Here is a 13429-nt window from a genome sequence, read left to right as displayed (position 1 = left end):
GTCTGGGAGAAATCCCTGCCCAAAATCCTGGAGAGCTGCTGCCAGTCAGAGTAGACAGTATGGAGCGAGATAAACCAACAGTCTGGCTTATTATATGGCAGAATGTAAATAAAAATTCTACAGCCTTCTAAAAGGGTATGCTAAAAAGTGGGGTTTTTTCTGAGGTCACTTAACCACAACGTCTGAATCAGACGCATCTGGTGCTCACAGATACTCCCTTTTCTTTAGAGAAATACAGTATTCTTCCAAATTTAAGGTTTGTTCTTCCTTTCTGGACTCTTTGGGTCATTTAATAAAAGGGATAGAGTTCTTAAGAAGTGAGAAACACCATTAAAAACAGGCAGGAAACAGCCCTCTCAAGACAGCTTGAGGTAGTCCCATTTCCTAGAACGGGACACACAATGACACAGAGCCCATGTGACTTAGGAAGTATCCCTCTCTTGAGCAGACCACGGACATCTGAATGGGTTTGTTCAGGAGAATTCAACCAATGGCCAATCCCCAGCATTTGTTATCATCATGAAACCTGCCCATGTCAAATTTTATTAATTGACTTAATTAAAGTATTTTAAAAGCCTTTCAGGAGAAGTATCCTCACGGGCTTATCACAGTGATGTTCAGTTTAAAAGTCAAATGATAAACTTCTCAAACAGGCATAAGCAAACTTGGACCTCCAGATGTTTTGGGACTACAATTCCCATCATCCCTGACCACTGGTTCTGTTAGCTAGAGATCATGGGAGTTGTAGTCCCAAAACATCTGGAGAGCCGAGTTTGCCTATGCCTGTTCTAAAACAAAATTTAAAAGGGGGAGGGACCAAGATACCGTACACCGCAAACATTTGGGGTTTGGGAAGCAGTTAATGGAAAAGGTGCCTGAATTTTTCAAGTGTTAAAATATGAAGAGTTCTGCCTTTACTGAGCTGGCCGGCGGCACCTCTCATTTGCAAGGCGTTCTCCCTGCAGACTCTCCGGAGACATTGCCACATCAAGACTTACCTATCTCAGCTAGGAAAGTGATGACAGGCCTGTCACTGAGTTACGTTCTCCAACAGCCAACCAAGGCAAACAGCTGCATGATGCGCCCAGGTAACCCGCAAGGCCCACGCCTCTCTAACTTCTTCTGAGGTCATCGTATATACAGAGGAATAACCCAGAAGAAGCCAACTCCTATTAGTTAGTTAACTGCCTGAAATTTATGTGGCTTTGGAGAAAGCCTGTGTGTACAACTGTATCCCAGGCACACCAACCTTTCCCCAGAGAAGCAATTATGGCCCTTAAAGGCTTTGCTTGGAGTTGAGAAGTTCATGGGGCTGTCATCTTCATTCTACACATAACCAGCGCAGACATTTTCATGCCTGACATCCTTCCCTTCTCCAAACAATTCATTCACCTCTCACCCATCTTCATGATTTTTAATGAGACTACAGAAGAGCACATTTCCTTTGTACACTTAGGGGGTGGGGGAACCATGACCAAGGTAGAGGGAGAAGATGCACAAACCATGTAGAGCAAAACAGGGGGAAAGTTAGCGCACAGCACGTTGAAGATGGAAGCCAACTAAAGATCCTTCATCTCCTAAAGGGAGATGCTATAGATTCCCAATGGTTTTTTCTTCTTCCTCGAATATGGAAACCCATCTTTACTGTTAACTAACTGCGGAGGGGAGAGGGTTGGAATGTGGGCAGATATCATCATGCAGATGAGAGGAAGTTTCCCCAGCTTTCAAAGCTGGAAAGGATAAAACTATTTACATCCCAAGTCATGTTTCTTGCAGGATCACAGACTTGTAGAGCTGGATGAGACCAAAGGGGTCATCTAGCCCAACCCCCTGGAATGCAGGAATCTTTCACCTAACGTGGGGCTCAAACCCTTGGCCCTGAGTCTCATGCTCTACCGACTACTTTCTAATAATTCTGAGTAGTGACCCACTTGGCAAGGGTCAGTTCTTCACATCTGCAAGATTTACTCAGTCGGCAAATGAACCCACCCATCCACATACCCCCCTCCATACATATTATAAAGGACACCATTTTGCTAATTACATTGTTGATTAGGATGGTTAGATGGAGCACTGGTATGAGATTACTTCCCCCACACAGTCATAAGCGCTTTGAATTCATCAGTCCTATATGATTCAACTGAAGATGAAAGCAAGGACTGTGATGAAGGATGTGTTGAGAACTTTTGATCTTACGCATTAACTAAGTCCTGTTAAGTTCTCTTAACAAGTTCCCCAGATGACAGGGATGGTTAGAGGACACACATCTGAGATACTGTGTAGCACACTGATTCATATAGTACTTGTTGGGGAAACTGTGGTAAAGCCTGAACTAGACAATCTTCTAGGTCTCTCCAGTTTTTGCAGTTCCCTCACCAAGATCAATAGCATAGCTCAGTCGGTAGAGCATGTGACTCTTAATCTCAGAGTCCTGGGTCCGAGCCCCACATTGGGCAAAAGATTCCTGCATTGCAGGGGGCTGGACCAGATGACAAGTCTATTATTCTGCTTCGCTTCAATACTAAACACCAGACAAGGCAAAACCTAGGATCCTGATGTTCTCTCTCACATGCAAGCCTAAATTCATACCCTTTAGCCTGGATTTATTGGCACACATTGAAAGCAAGGATGTGTTAACAGGCAGAAACCGAGAGAAATTCCTGGCTACCACATAATTCCTTTCCCCTACTATAGTAGTTTATGGGGTGGGGGGGAATGTGTCCCCAGTAGAATTTCCTGCTGCAATATTTCAATAATTATATGTCACACAACCGTCAAGCTTTGGATGTCAAATTCTGCTTCTCTCAAAACATTTGTCTCTCTCTTCACGGAGCGGGGGGGAGGGAGATCAGAAGAATTAACAGGATGAAGCAGGAAAACACAGCACACAGTCAAGAAAGCAACAGGATCGTGCTATTCCAGCCCCCCAAAACTTCTGAAAAACCACCACTTATCTCTAACACGAAGAACAAACTCACCCGATTCTCTTCTGAGGCTGCGGGGCAACAGGTGAGCTCCCAGCACATTGGTTTCATCCCCTCAGACAAAGCTTCTTCAGCAAAGTGAGCCTGGCCCAGACACAGAGAGAGCACCACTCTAAGAGGCAGTGCATTAGTTTGCAGAAAGGAGGAGGAGTTAACCTATACTCAGCACACCTATCCTATTTGGTTTGGGAGCCCTCCCTGCCTTTTTTTCCCTCCAAAGAATCGCATTGCAGGCATGAAAAGGCGATAGATCAGGATCTACTGGTAGATTTGCAGTAGATCAGCAAGGGTTTCCGGATCAGCAATGGTTTGACAATATCACCAACAAAATTGCTTTTTAAAAACAGCAATTAGTAATGCAAACCAATTCCTAAACTCAGAAGGTGCTCCAAGAAACCCTGAGCGAAATGTCTGTTGCTCGTGCCTTTTTGGTAGGCAGATCTTGGGGTTCTAGTAAAAAACCAAAGCTGAAGTCTGCCAAACCCTGTTTTACAGAGGGAGTGCCAGATGCAACCTTGGTGTTCCACTTACAATGTGCCCTGTGCTTCTCTTTCTGGAAATATCACTGTGCCACGGAGCAGAGGACCTTCTTTAAAAGCCTCGCAGTGCTAATGACAATTTTCCCTGTCCGGAGGGCTCCTCAGTCTATCGCACTAGCATTACAGACAGTAATCCAATAGGTGAATGAAATCCCTGCATTTCATGGAAAGCAATGCTTCATTCTGCTGAATTTCTCATACAGATGTTAAAAGGGCACAAGAGCCCTACCAGGAATGGGACTGTGGGGGCCCCAGAAGTGGAAAGCCCGCCTTGACAGCACAGTTTACTGTGAGCACTGTCTTCAGAACAGAAGAGTTGGTACTGAAGTGGGATGAAAGATCATCCGCAGAGAACCGACATGGAATAAAAACTATGCCCCACTTAGGCACTCCATGAGCAGCTCACCCAGTACGATGTCACTGACTCAAAGCCCCTATATAGGAACTGGTCTGCTTATCCCTGTTTTCATCCAAGTTTCATAGATGCCAAGAGATCTGGCTGCTACGCCAAGTTAAGGCTTTGGTCTGGGACTGTTTGAATTAGGACAGAACTAAAAAGGAAGAACTACCCAAGGGAGAACCAATGTTGTGCTGTTCCTAACACAACTGTGGCTTATTTTCGAAAAGCTAATTTTTACTGCAGTTTCAGGTGCAAACTTAGCATGGAGAACAAGCAGCATGACCTGGGCATTGCCCCCCATCTTTAAATGAATGGGGTGGAGCTGTCCCAGGTTATTTCTCAGTTGTATGGAAAAACTGTGGCGGAAGGAGGGAAACTGTTAGGATAATTTGATACTCTGCATTTGGCAGGTGCCAGTTTGGCTACAAATAATAGTCCCTGTGGAGAACAAGCATATATTATAAACCACTGATCTCCACCACAACAGGTTTGCTGGCAGACCGGATCTGTAGGCAGTCAAATGAGATGCTATATAGGGGAAGAGTCCCAGCCACAGAGGTACATTTGGAGCCCACCACGCTGAAAATAAAGCAGTGGTCCCGTCACTGTAATGAAGCTGTCCTGTTCACACCTTTGCTGGCCACATGCCCACCTACCCCTCTCCAGAAACTCTGCGTCAAAGACCCGGGAAGGACTGTAGCCCCTAAGCAGAGGACATGCAAAAGTTCCCAAATTCAATCTGCTGCATCTCCTTATCTGGAGCCTTGAAGAGCCACTGCCAATCAATGCACAATTGACAATGCTGAGCTAAATGGACCATTTGTCTGGCTTGGTATATGTTCCTATTTGGAGAGGCAGTGTGGTGTAGTGGTTAGTGTGTTGGACGACAACCAGGAAGACCTGTAGCTGAATCCCAACCCAACTGGAAAGGGGCTCCTATGGGAAGCTGCCACTCAGTAAAAGACTTGTATTCACCCACAGACTGTAAGCATTCCTGGCAAAGAGTGTATCGCGATATTCTGGATACTAAGTTGCCCAGCTTATCAAATAGATGCTAAATTTAATGGTACAATGAAAACTAACCTCCACACTCAAACTGACTCTAAGTAAATAGATGCAATTTGTCCCAGTGTGTTTAATCCCATCCAAGATTTCCATTTTAAAAAAACAAAACACGGTCAGATGTTATCTTGCTACTTTAAATGCATATTCTGTTAAGCTGTGAATTATGAATACATTCATAAACCATCTGCCCTTTGCATTTTTCTTATGCAACATGCAGTTTTATTAATAAAAAAAATAAGCAACTGCCTTCCATGAAAGCAGTATAGTCACTGGTGTCTAAACAGATCAGGCAGAGAACTCAGATGGGTCTGCTTTCTCCCTCCCATGGGAGAAAAGAGTATACACAGTACAGTATACACAAGCCCTACCGATGAAAAATGAACTACATCTCCCCCCAAGAAACAACAGAACAACTCGTCAGAACTTCCTCACCTGGAAACCAGGTAAGTGGGCTGGGCCTCAACTTGATTTAAAGGGGGAAAGCTAGACAAAGGGAAGGTTTAAAAGCACAGCTTGGGAGGACAGCACAGTTCTGATAATGGCCAGGCAATCAAACAAGCCTGGATGTTTAGCATTCCTGCAGTTTCAGGACAACTCTCCTCCTATTTTTCTCTGCAAAGCCGTGGAAAACAGCTCTTTTTCTTCATGGATGTGCAAACTGGACAACAGTGACAGAGCAAAAAGATAGTGAGGGTTCTACAGCAGTTGCCAAGCCCAGATAAAACACTTCCCTATTTAGATACACACACACACAACTTTCCAGCTTCCAGTCACAAGTGTTTTTTAAGAAAATGTTATTGGGCAGGGACAAAATCATTCAAAATTCAGAAAATCCTTCCAAGAGGAGTTACTCTCACTGAAAAAGAATAGGATTTAACACTGTGCTAGTATCCAACTGTATTGTAACATCAAATATGCACTTAATTCCTTTATCATTCACAGCATCTGTTGAGAACTGGAACTTTTTAAAGTATCTGTATGCTGCTTTTTCACTTTGCAGTCTCTTCAAGGTGGCTCACAATAATGGGATTCATGAACCTTCACTCTATATCTGAAGTTCAGAGGTGAGTGTACCCCAAATCATCATCATCATGTACCCCAAATGGCACCATCTACACACAAGGAAAGTCTTCAGAAAAATATATTTGGGGGGGGAGGAATGACACACCTAAAACAGTCCAATGTATACAAAGCATGCTCAGTGATCAAAGATTGCTGGGTGGCGTAGTGGTTAGAGTGTTGGACTAGGACCTGGAAGAGCAGGGTTCGAATCCCCACTCAACCATGAAGCTCCCTGCCTCCCGCAGCTGCCATGCTACTGGTTTGGCTTAGTAATGTGCATGAACCCAGGCAGGCTCATGGTTTGTCTCCTTCCAAATAAATCATGAATTGTAAACTAAGAACAAGCTTTGGCTACAGTTCATGGTTTGTTTGGAGTGAAACAATCCACAAGCTCAAGTTCTCTCAGTAGTAGGGAAACAGCAGAAGAGGGGCAAAGCAGCGGCTTTTTTATTATTATTGTGCACCAGCACATTTGTTCATTCATGCTAAGGCATAGTTTGGCTTAGGGATGCAGGTGGCGCTGTGGGTTAAACCACAGAGCCTAGGGCTTGCCGGATCAGAAGGTCTGCGGTTCGAATCCCTGCGACAGGGTGAGCTCCCGTTGTTCGGTCCCTGCTCCTGCCAACCTAGCAGTTCGAAAGCATGTCAAACTGCAAGTAGATAAATAGGTACCGCTCCGGCGGGAAGGTAAATGATGTTTCCATGCGCTGCTCTGGTTTGCCAGAAGCGGCTTAGTCATGCTGGCCACATGACCCGGAAGCTGTACGCCGGCTCCCTCGGCCCATAGAGCGAGATGAGCGCCACAACCCCAGAGTCGGTCACGACTGGACCAAATGGTCAGGGGTCCCTTTACCTTTACCTTTATGCTTACCAGGAGATGCTAAAGGTTGAACCTGGGGCCTTTGCATGAAAAGCAGATGCTCTACCATTGAGGTACAAACCCTTCCCCTAAGTTGTCTTCTTTTAGCTAACCATAATTATGACTAACCACAGTCATAATTCAGACATAATGTTTACCTCCATTTAAGGAGCGCAGCTCACCATGGCTTGTCTCCGGTCATGATAAACCGTGGTTTTATCATTAGTCCAAACAAGCTGCTTGTTAGTAGCACGTTTATGAAGTCTGTACTCCACAACTAGGCAAAATCTGAACCAATATCAATGGAGTAATGGCAGGGCATCAGTGCAAATTTTGAAACATATATGCCAGCGCAAAGTACAGCAATTCCCTCAGGGCAGCTGTGTTAAATTAAATTCTGGCATCTCTTTCGGGTATTTTTATGAGTACGAAATTGGACTAAATTTGGTTTTTAAAATTAAAATAAAACATTGCGGGACATAAATGTGTGAAATTGTGTGACTTGGCAACTACACACAGCTTTCTTTTTTAAAAATGATAGATTTAAAAAGTGCTAGCCATAATCCAAATCTGTCCTCCCCACATGAAAAGCAGGAGGGCACAAAGGCCAGACCTGTGAAGGACAGCAAACTGGAGCCAATGGGGTGGCAAGTGATGGGCCAAAAGCAAATGGGAACTGCAGCAAATCCTCTCCTCCTCCCCACCTCTGTTCTGCTCATACTCTCCAGTGCTCACACAGGTTCCCTCAGCTACTGATCTACTACTAGTGCAGCATTTGCCAACCTTCCAAATGTTTTGCACTGCAACTCCCATCAGCCTCAGCCAGCTGGCTCGGGGCTGATGGGAGTTGTAGTCCAAAACATCTGGAGGTTACCAGGTTGGCAAAGGCTGAACTAGGGGCATTATACTGTGACTGGTTTCTTTTTAAAGTAGTTAATTATAGTTGATGGAATAATTTACCCCCAAAAAAGAAAAAGAGAGAGAAGGGTGGTTTAGTACAATCTTAACAGAGGCATTCTTTCTTCTCTCTCTCTTCACGGACACATTCACACCTCTTCTAACACGGTGCCTGCCACAATACATGCATTCATCATGTAAAAACATGCTCCTTTCCCATTCAAAAGTTCACTGTTATATATAGATTTAAAAGCCAACTAGAACACATGTAATTAATTGACTAGTACTCCTTTATTTGGGTAGCAGTCCAATAAGCTTATACATGCTGGATCTCAATCATGAATGGAGGGAGGCAGTTTCTATATGGTCAGTCTCTTTCCTTTCCAGTCTCTGGCCTGGAATTCAATTTTCCCCCAGCCTTGTCCCTGATCTCTAGCCCAGACTGTCGCTCTTGACTAGAATATGGCTCGCGTGCAGAGCTATTTGTTTACATTTAAGGGCAATGTACCGGAAAATCTGGAACCAACTGGCTGAATATGAAATACACCATGGTGTAATTCTGGCTATTTTGTATGTTGGAATGGAACTCACCTGACCCCTTTCCCCACCCCCACTTCCTAAAATGTGTTCTGTAGCAGAGAAGGGATGGAAGCACAGTTGTAATTTATTTCATTTCATCTCCCTGAATTAGCTCCAGGTTTCCGGTGAGCTGAGGCCTCGATTACATTACTGGCCCTATACCAGGCAGCAAGGCTAATGACATGCTGCTGGAAATCCCTTATTATCCAAAGCGGAAGGCAGAAACATAGGTTTGAATATAGAAGCTTCCCTGGATACAAATGCAATGAACCAAGAAACCTCGCAGTCTGGAAATGTAGAGTCTCCTCTCTAAGATTTACGAATCAGCATTCGGTTGCCAAATGAAAGCATTTATCAGTTCTTCCGTGAGAATTTAACTTAAGGTTCTGTACACATGTGGGCCTTAAAATGCACATGGGTCATTGTTTCACAGTGTGCTTTTTCACAAAGCCGCTTGCAAGTGTACACACCTTTGCGCAATAACGTCTTCTAAAGTGGCAGCTACTATCTGTGTATACAGGTGGGGATGTGTATACAGTGTACAGTATACACTCACAGGTTAATGTGCTGCCTCCTATTCTGACTTTATTCATGGTCAGGTTATACATGGCGATGGGGAATAGAACAGCCCAGTGGTTTTCAACCAGGGAGCTACGGCAAACTGGGGTGCCTTGAAGGACGATCAGGGATGCCATGGGCAACACTGGCCTCAGTCCCCCTTTCCTTCCCTCCCTTCCTGTGATGCCCTCTCACATCTCTGTCTCCCAAAGGCTTGCACAGCTGTTTGTTGCAGCAGCCCTGGCTACAAGTTCCCCAAGCAAATTGTGCCTCTAGGGTTGGCCAGGGGGTGCTGGTTACCAGAAGCTGAGGCAGCCTTGGGGTCAGCAAGCAAACAGGTGAGGGAGCCCGGCCAGCCAGTCTGCCAGCCCTTGCTGTTGGAAATGGACAGACAAATCTCAGGCCCTTGCAGGGCAGTGTGAGGAGGTACCTCTCTTTGGGGCAGGGGGGACAGCTCAAAGACCAGAGCAGCAGCAGCGGCTGCCCAGAGGACTCCCAAGGACAGGGGAGAGGAAGCTGAGGGAACACTCCACAAGGGAGGGTGTTCGAAAAAGGGTGAGAGGCTGCCAGCTCTGCAGGCAAGAGGTGACATAACTGGGCTCCTGAGCCCCACAGGAGTGCCGCAGAAAGAATGTAGTTGGTCAAGGGAGCTGTGGACTCAAAAAGGTTGAAAACCCCTGGCATGGCCTGTTCCAATAGGAAGTGATCTGAAAGTGTTCTCTGTGTACACATGTATGCAGCAAGCATTTGAGAAGTACATTTTTGGCACAAAATGGATTATACCTGTTTCAGGAGAATGAGCTTTAGATTGAGATATTAGATTGGTAAATAGTGCGAGACAGGGATGCTATGGGGATGGTATCCCATGTATAGCAACCCCAAAAGACACCTGCATCCAGCTCTGAGCACACATTTGCACACCATGCATACACACTCTAAGGCTGCGATTCTCCCCATACTTAACTAGGAAACAAATGCCATTTGACACAGTGGGTCTTTCCTCTGTGTAAACATAAACCGTATTGTGCAGTAAATCTTAACATCTTTGCCAAGAGACAACCAACAACAACACCCACCTGTCAATTGTTTTGACTTTCCAAAATAAAAAATGGCCATTTATAGCACTGAGATTCCATTTTGATTTTCAGCAACCTACGTTCACCAGAAAGGAGGTGGGGAGTGCCAGTAACAGCCATTCGAAAACTATTTCTGTTTCAAAACAACAGTTATAAATAAAATTGAACGATTAAAAGTAAGGCAAGCATTGGATGGAACATTTTGAAGCTGTTCAAACAGGAGTGAATGAGGATTTATGAGTGGGGGCACTGAAAAAAAAAAGGGAGGGGGAGAGAAAGATCTGGCTACCACCTCATTTTTCCACAGCATACCTCATCAAAAGCATTAAAGATGACCACAGCAGGAGGAGATAAAACAGGTCAGGGGGTCTGGTACTAATGTGATGGTGAATAAACAAGACCCTCCAAAAAATGAGAGGCAAAAATAACAGATTATGGTACCAGTAAGGGTTCACATGCAAGCCCGCCTTTTTCTGAAACTTAGACTTCTTTCGTAAAAGGTACTAGAAGCTATGCCACAGAACAGGGTCATGTCTCAAGAGTAGCCACAAAACGTGGGGACCAAGTGGGCAGAGTGTGTATGGCACAGAGCCCTAACAGCCACAAAGCTCACTGGGTGGCCTCGAAGTCTCCATTTCTCAGCCTAACCTGTGGGGATAAAATAAAATCACCTCATACACATGCCAAATTGAATTCTGCGGAAAAAGTGCAGGACACAAGGGTGATGAGAACAGTGATGTAATGGTAGCAGGGACAGGGAGGGACACAGTTCCACGACGTATTTTACATCGGGGACAATGATGTCATCTCCTGGGGGGATATTTGTCACTCCTCTGCATGCCAAATAAATAAGCTTTTCTCAGAAAGAAACCCACCAAATAAACTACGCAGAGAAAGAGATGGCCTATGTTAGCATGCATGGCTAAGGGTTAAACCACTGTTGTTGTTGTTGTTGTTTTAAAAAAAAACCTCCAAAGTCCCTTTACTATGAATTAATGACCAACCAAAATGCCACAAAGCTTTCAACTCTACCAAAATTTCATCAGGGCAAATATTAAGGAAAGCAGGAGCGAGTGTGTGCTTTAGGCATAAAGTCTGCATTGGCTATCCATTCATTTTTATTGTATAGTCTTAGTCCCCATTGGCACCATACATTTAAAGCAATACCATCCCACATTAAAGAGTCATGACCCCATGCAAAGGATCCTGGGAACTGTAGTTTGTGAAGGGTGCTGACCCATTCCCTGGGACTGCTTGTTCTGCTACTCCGGGAACTGCAACTCTGTGCAGGAAATGGAGAACTGCTAACAACTCAGCGCCCGTAAGGTTTGGTCAAATGAGCAGCCAGAGTTTCCAGACACACGGGCATCAAGAGAGACAGGGGCCCCACCCTCGGCCTATGCCCATAGCTCCAACGTCTTGTCTGATTCCCCCCTCCTGCTTCTCCAAGTTATTATTAACAGAAGAATAAAAATGTAAATCAAACCAAGTGGGAAAAACATAAAGCAGCCCCAAACAGGTGCCCCCCCTTTAACCTCTAGGCCATGGTAGTGGGCAGGGATTAAAGCCCTGCACCACATGACCAGAGTCCTTGTATTTATATGTCAGTGTGTAAAACCCACCCTGCTGAGCAGCCTTTTCTCTGCCTGAGGCTAGGGCTTCTGCTCAGCGTCTAGTCCAAGAGACACACAAAAGGGATTAGCCAAGAGCCTCTCAGCCCTGCAGAGTAATCCATCAAATTATCCCCTTGTTGGCGTGGCTGTCCTCTTCAGAGGGGAGAGCGGGCCGGGATTGCGGGAGGGGAGGGGGGTGGCCTCTAAAGGCTTTTGAAGAAGCTGAAATTACACTTGAGCCTGAAACAGTCCACCCAGCTGCTTCCAGCCCAAGAACCACAATGGGATGGTTGTAAACAGAACCCTGAGAGACGGGAGGGAAGCAGCGAGGGAGACAGGCAGGGAGAAAAAGAGGACAGGCAGACACTGTTGAAAAGGGCAATGGCCTCCCCCCGCCAAGTGTCAAAATCCAACAGGTGGCTTCGCTCCCCTCCCTCAGCCCCTTTCCGTATCCAGTAACAGAAAACAGCAGCGCTGAAAAGGAGCTGACAATATATCTTGACCCCCTCCCTACCCCTTCTTCATTTAGGGGGAAAGGGCCCACATTTCAAGGAGTTGGGTCATGTATTATGCAGCAATGCCCAAAGGCGTTTTTCCTCCCTTCTAAGCAGTGCCAAGTTCAGGGCCTCTGCATCTTCCTGGAAAGTCCCCGCCTGGACCAGTTATCTCTGGGACATCCCGATCCATCCCTTGCTTAGCTGCAACCTGTATTTAAGTGACACAAACCTGTCAAGAGAGAACTCTCAGTGTGCCCCCAAAAATGCCATTGGGGGAGCTTCGCCCACAAATTCCCCACACGATGCTGGAAGATGATTTCGTTCTGTGCAAGAGGCTTTTGTTTTTCCTAAAAACACCAATAAACGAACAGCATCTAAGTTTGCACCAAATACTTCCAGTTTCCAAGATAAGGATCAAGAAGTTGTCCAGAGAAGCAGAGCTGGCGCATGCAAGCTCTATTCATTTCAAGAGGAATTTGAGGAGGAGAGACCTTCTGTCGTTCCGCTCCGTGCCCACTGTGAAGATGTTTGCTTTCAAGTCTAGATTGTTTCAACCCACTTTAAAAATCTGGGCCCAATTGCAAGAACAAAGCACTTCAAAAGGTATTGTCATAAATTTGTATCCTGAGAGGTTACTTGAGAAAGTGGGGAGGGAAAATGACATTTCCTTTACTCCAACTTCCTACCAAATGTACAGATCAGTGACACATCAGACTCATGGCCAGCAGACGACTGATACATGTGGTCTGCACTGCAGATGGGTGAATTCACAGGGGCGATTTTTGGGGCTTCACTGGGCCTTGGGCTGTCACAGCTATTATTATTTGTTATTTTTATTTAGTTGTTAGAGGCCTATTCTACGCTGCAGAGTTCCCTGGGAAGAACGACTGACTGTTAAACCACGGGGGGGGGGGGGATAGGGGTCTCCTAACAACTCTCAGAACCCTTAACAAACCACAGCTCCCAAAATTCTTGGTGGGGAGGGGAGCCATGACTGCTTAACGTGGTACAGTATTATGGTAGTGAAATGTATAGTGTGAATGTGGCCTTAGTACATTTTTATTCCTCCTTTCCTCCAAGGAGCACCAGACTGCATACATGCCCCACCCTAATTACAGGGCTGGCCCAAAACATTTTGGCATCTGAGGCAAACCACAAAATGGTACCACTCCCAGCCCACCAGGGAAGAAGGGGGCGAGTGAACATCTACTTACCAGATGGCTGAAGTAGGAATCAAAGGCCATTGCGGGAGGAAGGGGCCTGCTCTGAATCACGCCAGGTGGGTGCAGACCCCATGCAA

At 45.6% G+C, this 13429-nt stretch overlaps 1 protein-coding gene across 2 annotated transcripts in view; it reads right to left on the bottom strand.

The window, feature by feature from the left end:
• Window positions 1-13429, bottom strand: part of SLC45A3 (solute carrier family 45 member 3) — a 40236-nt gene that overhangs the window by 11538 nt on the left and 15269 nt on the right. Inside the window, exon 1 of one of the 2 annotated variants that reach the window (XM_083745547.1) lies at window positions 2979-3164. The exons of the other annotated variant lie outside the window; for it this stretch is intronic. The gene's annotated coding sequence lies outside the window, so the exon portion shown is untranslated. Of the gene's footprint in view, window positions 1-2978; window positions 3165-13429 lie in introns of those variants that run through there. 2 annotated transcript variants of the gene reach the window in all.

This window comes from Podarcis gaigeae (assembly GCF_964106915.1).
Source record: "Podarcis gaigeae genome assembly, chromosome: 6".
NCBI classification, from domain to species: Eukaryota; Metazoa; Chordata; class Lepidosauria; order Squamata; family Lacertidae; genus Podarcis; species Podarcis gaigeae.
This window is presented reverse-complemented; position numbering and strand designations above follow the sequence as displayed.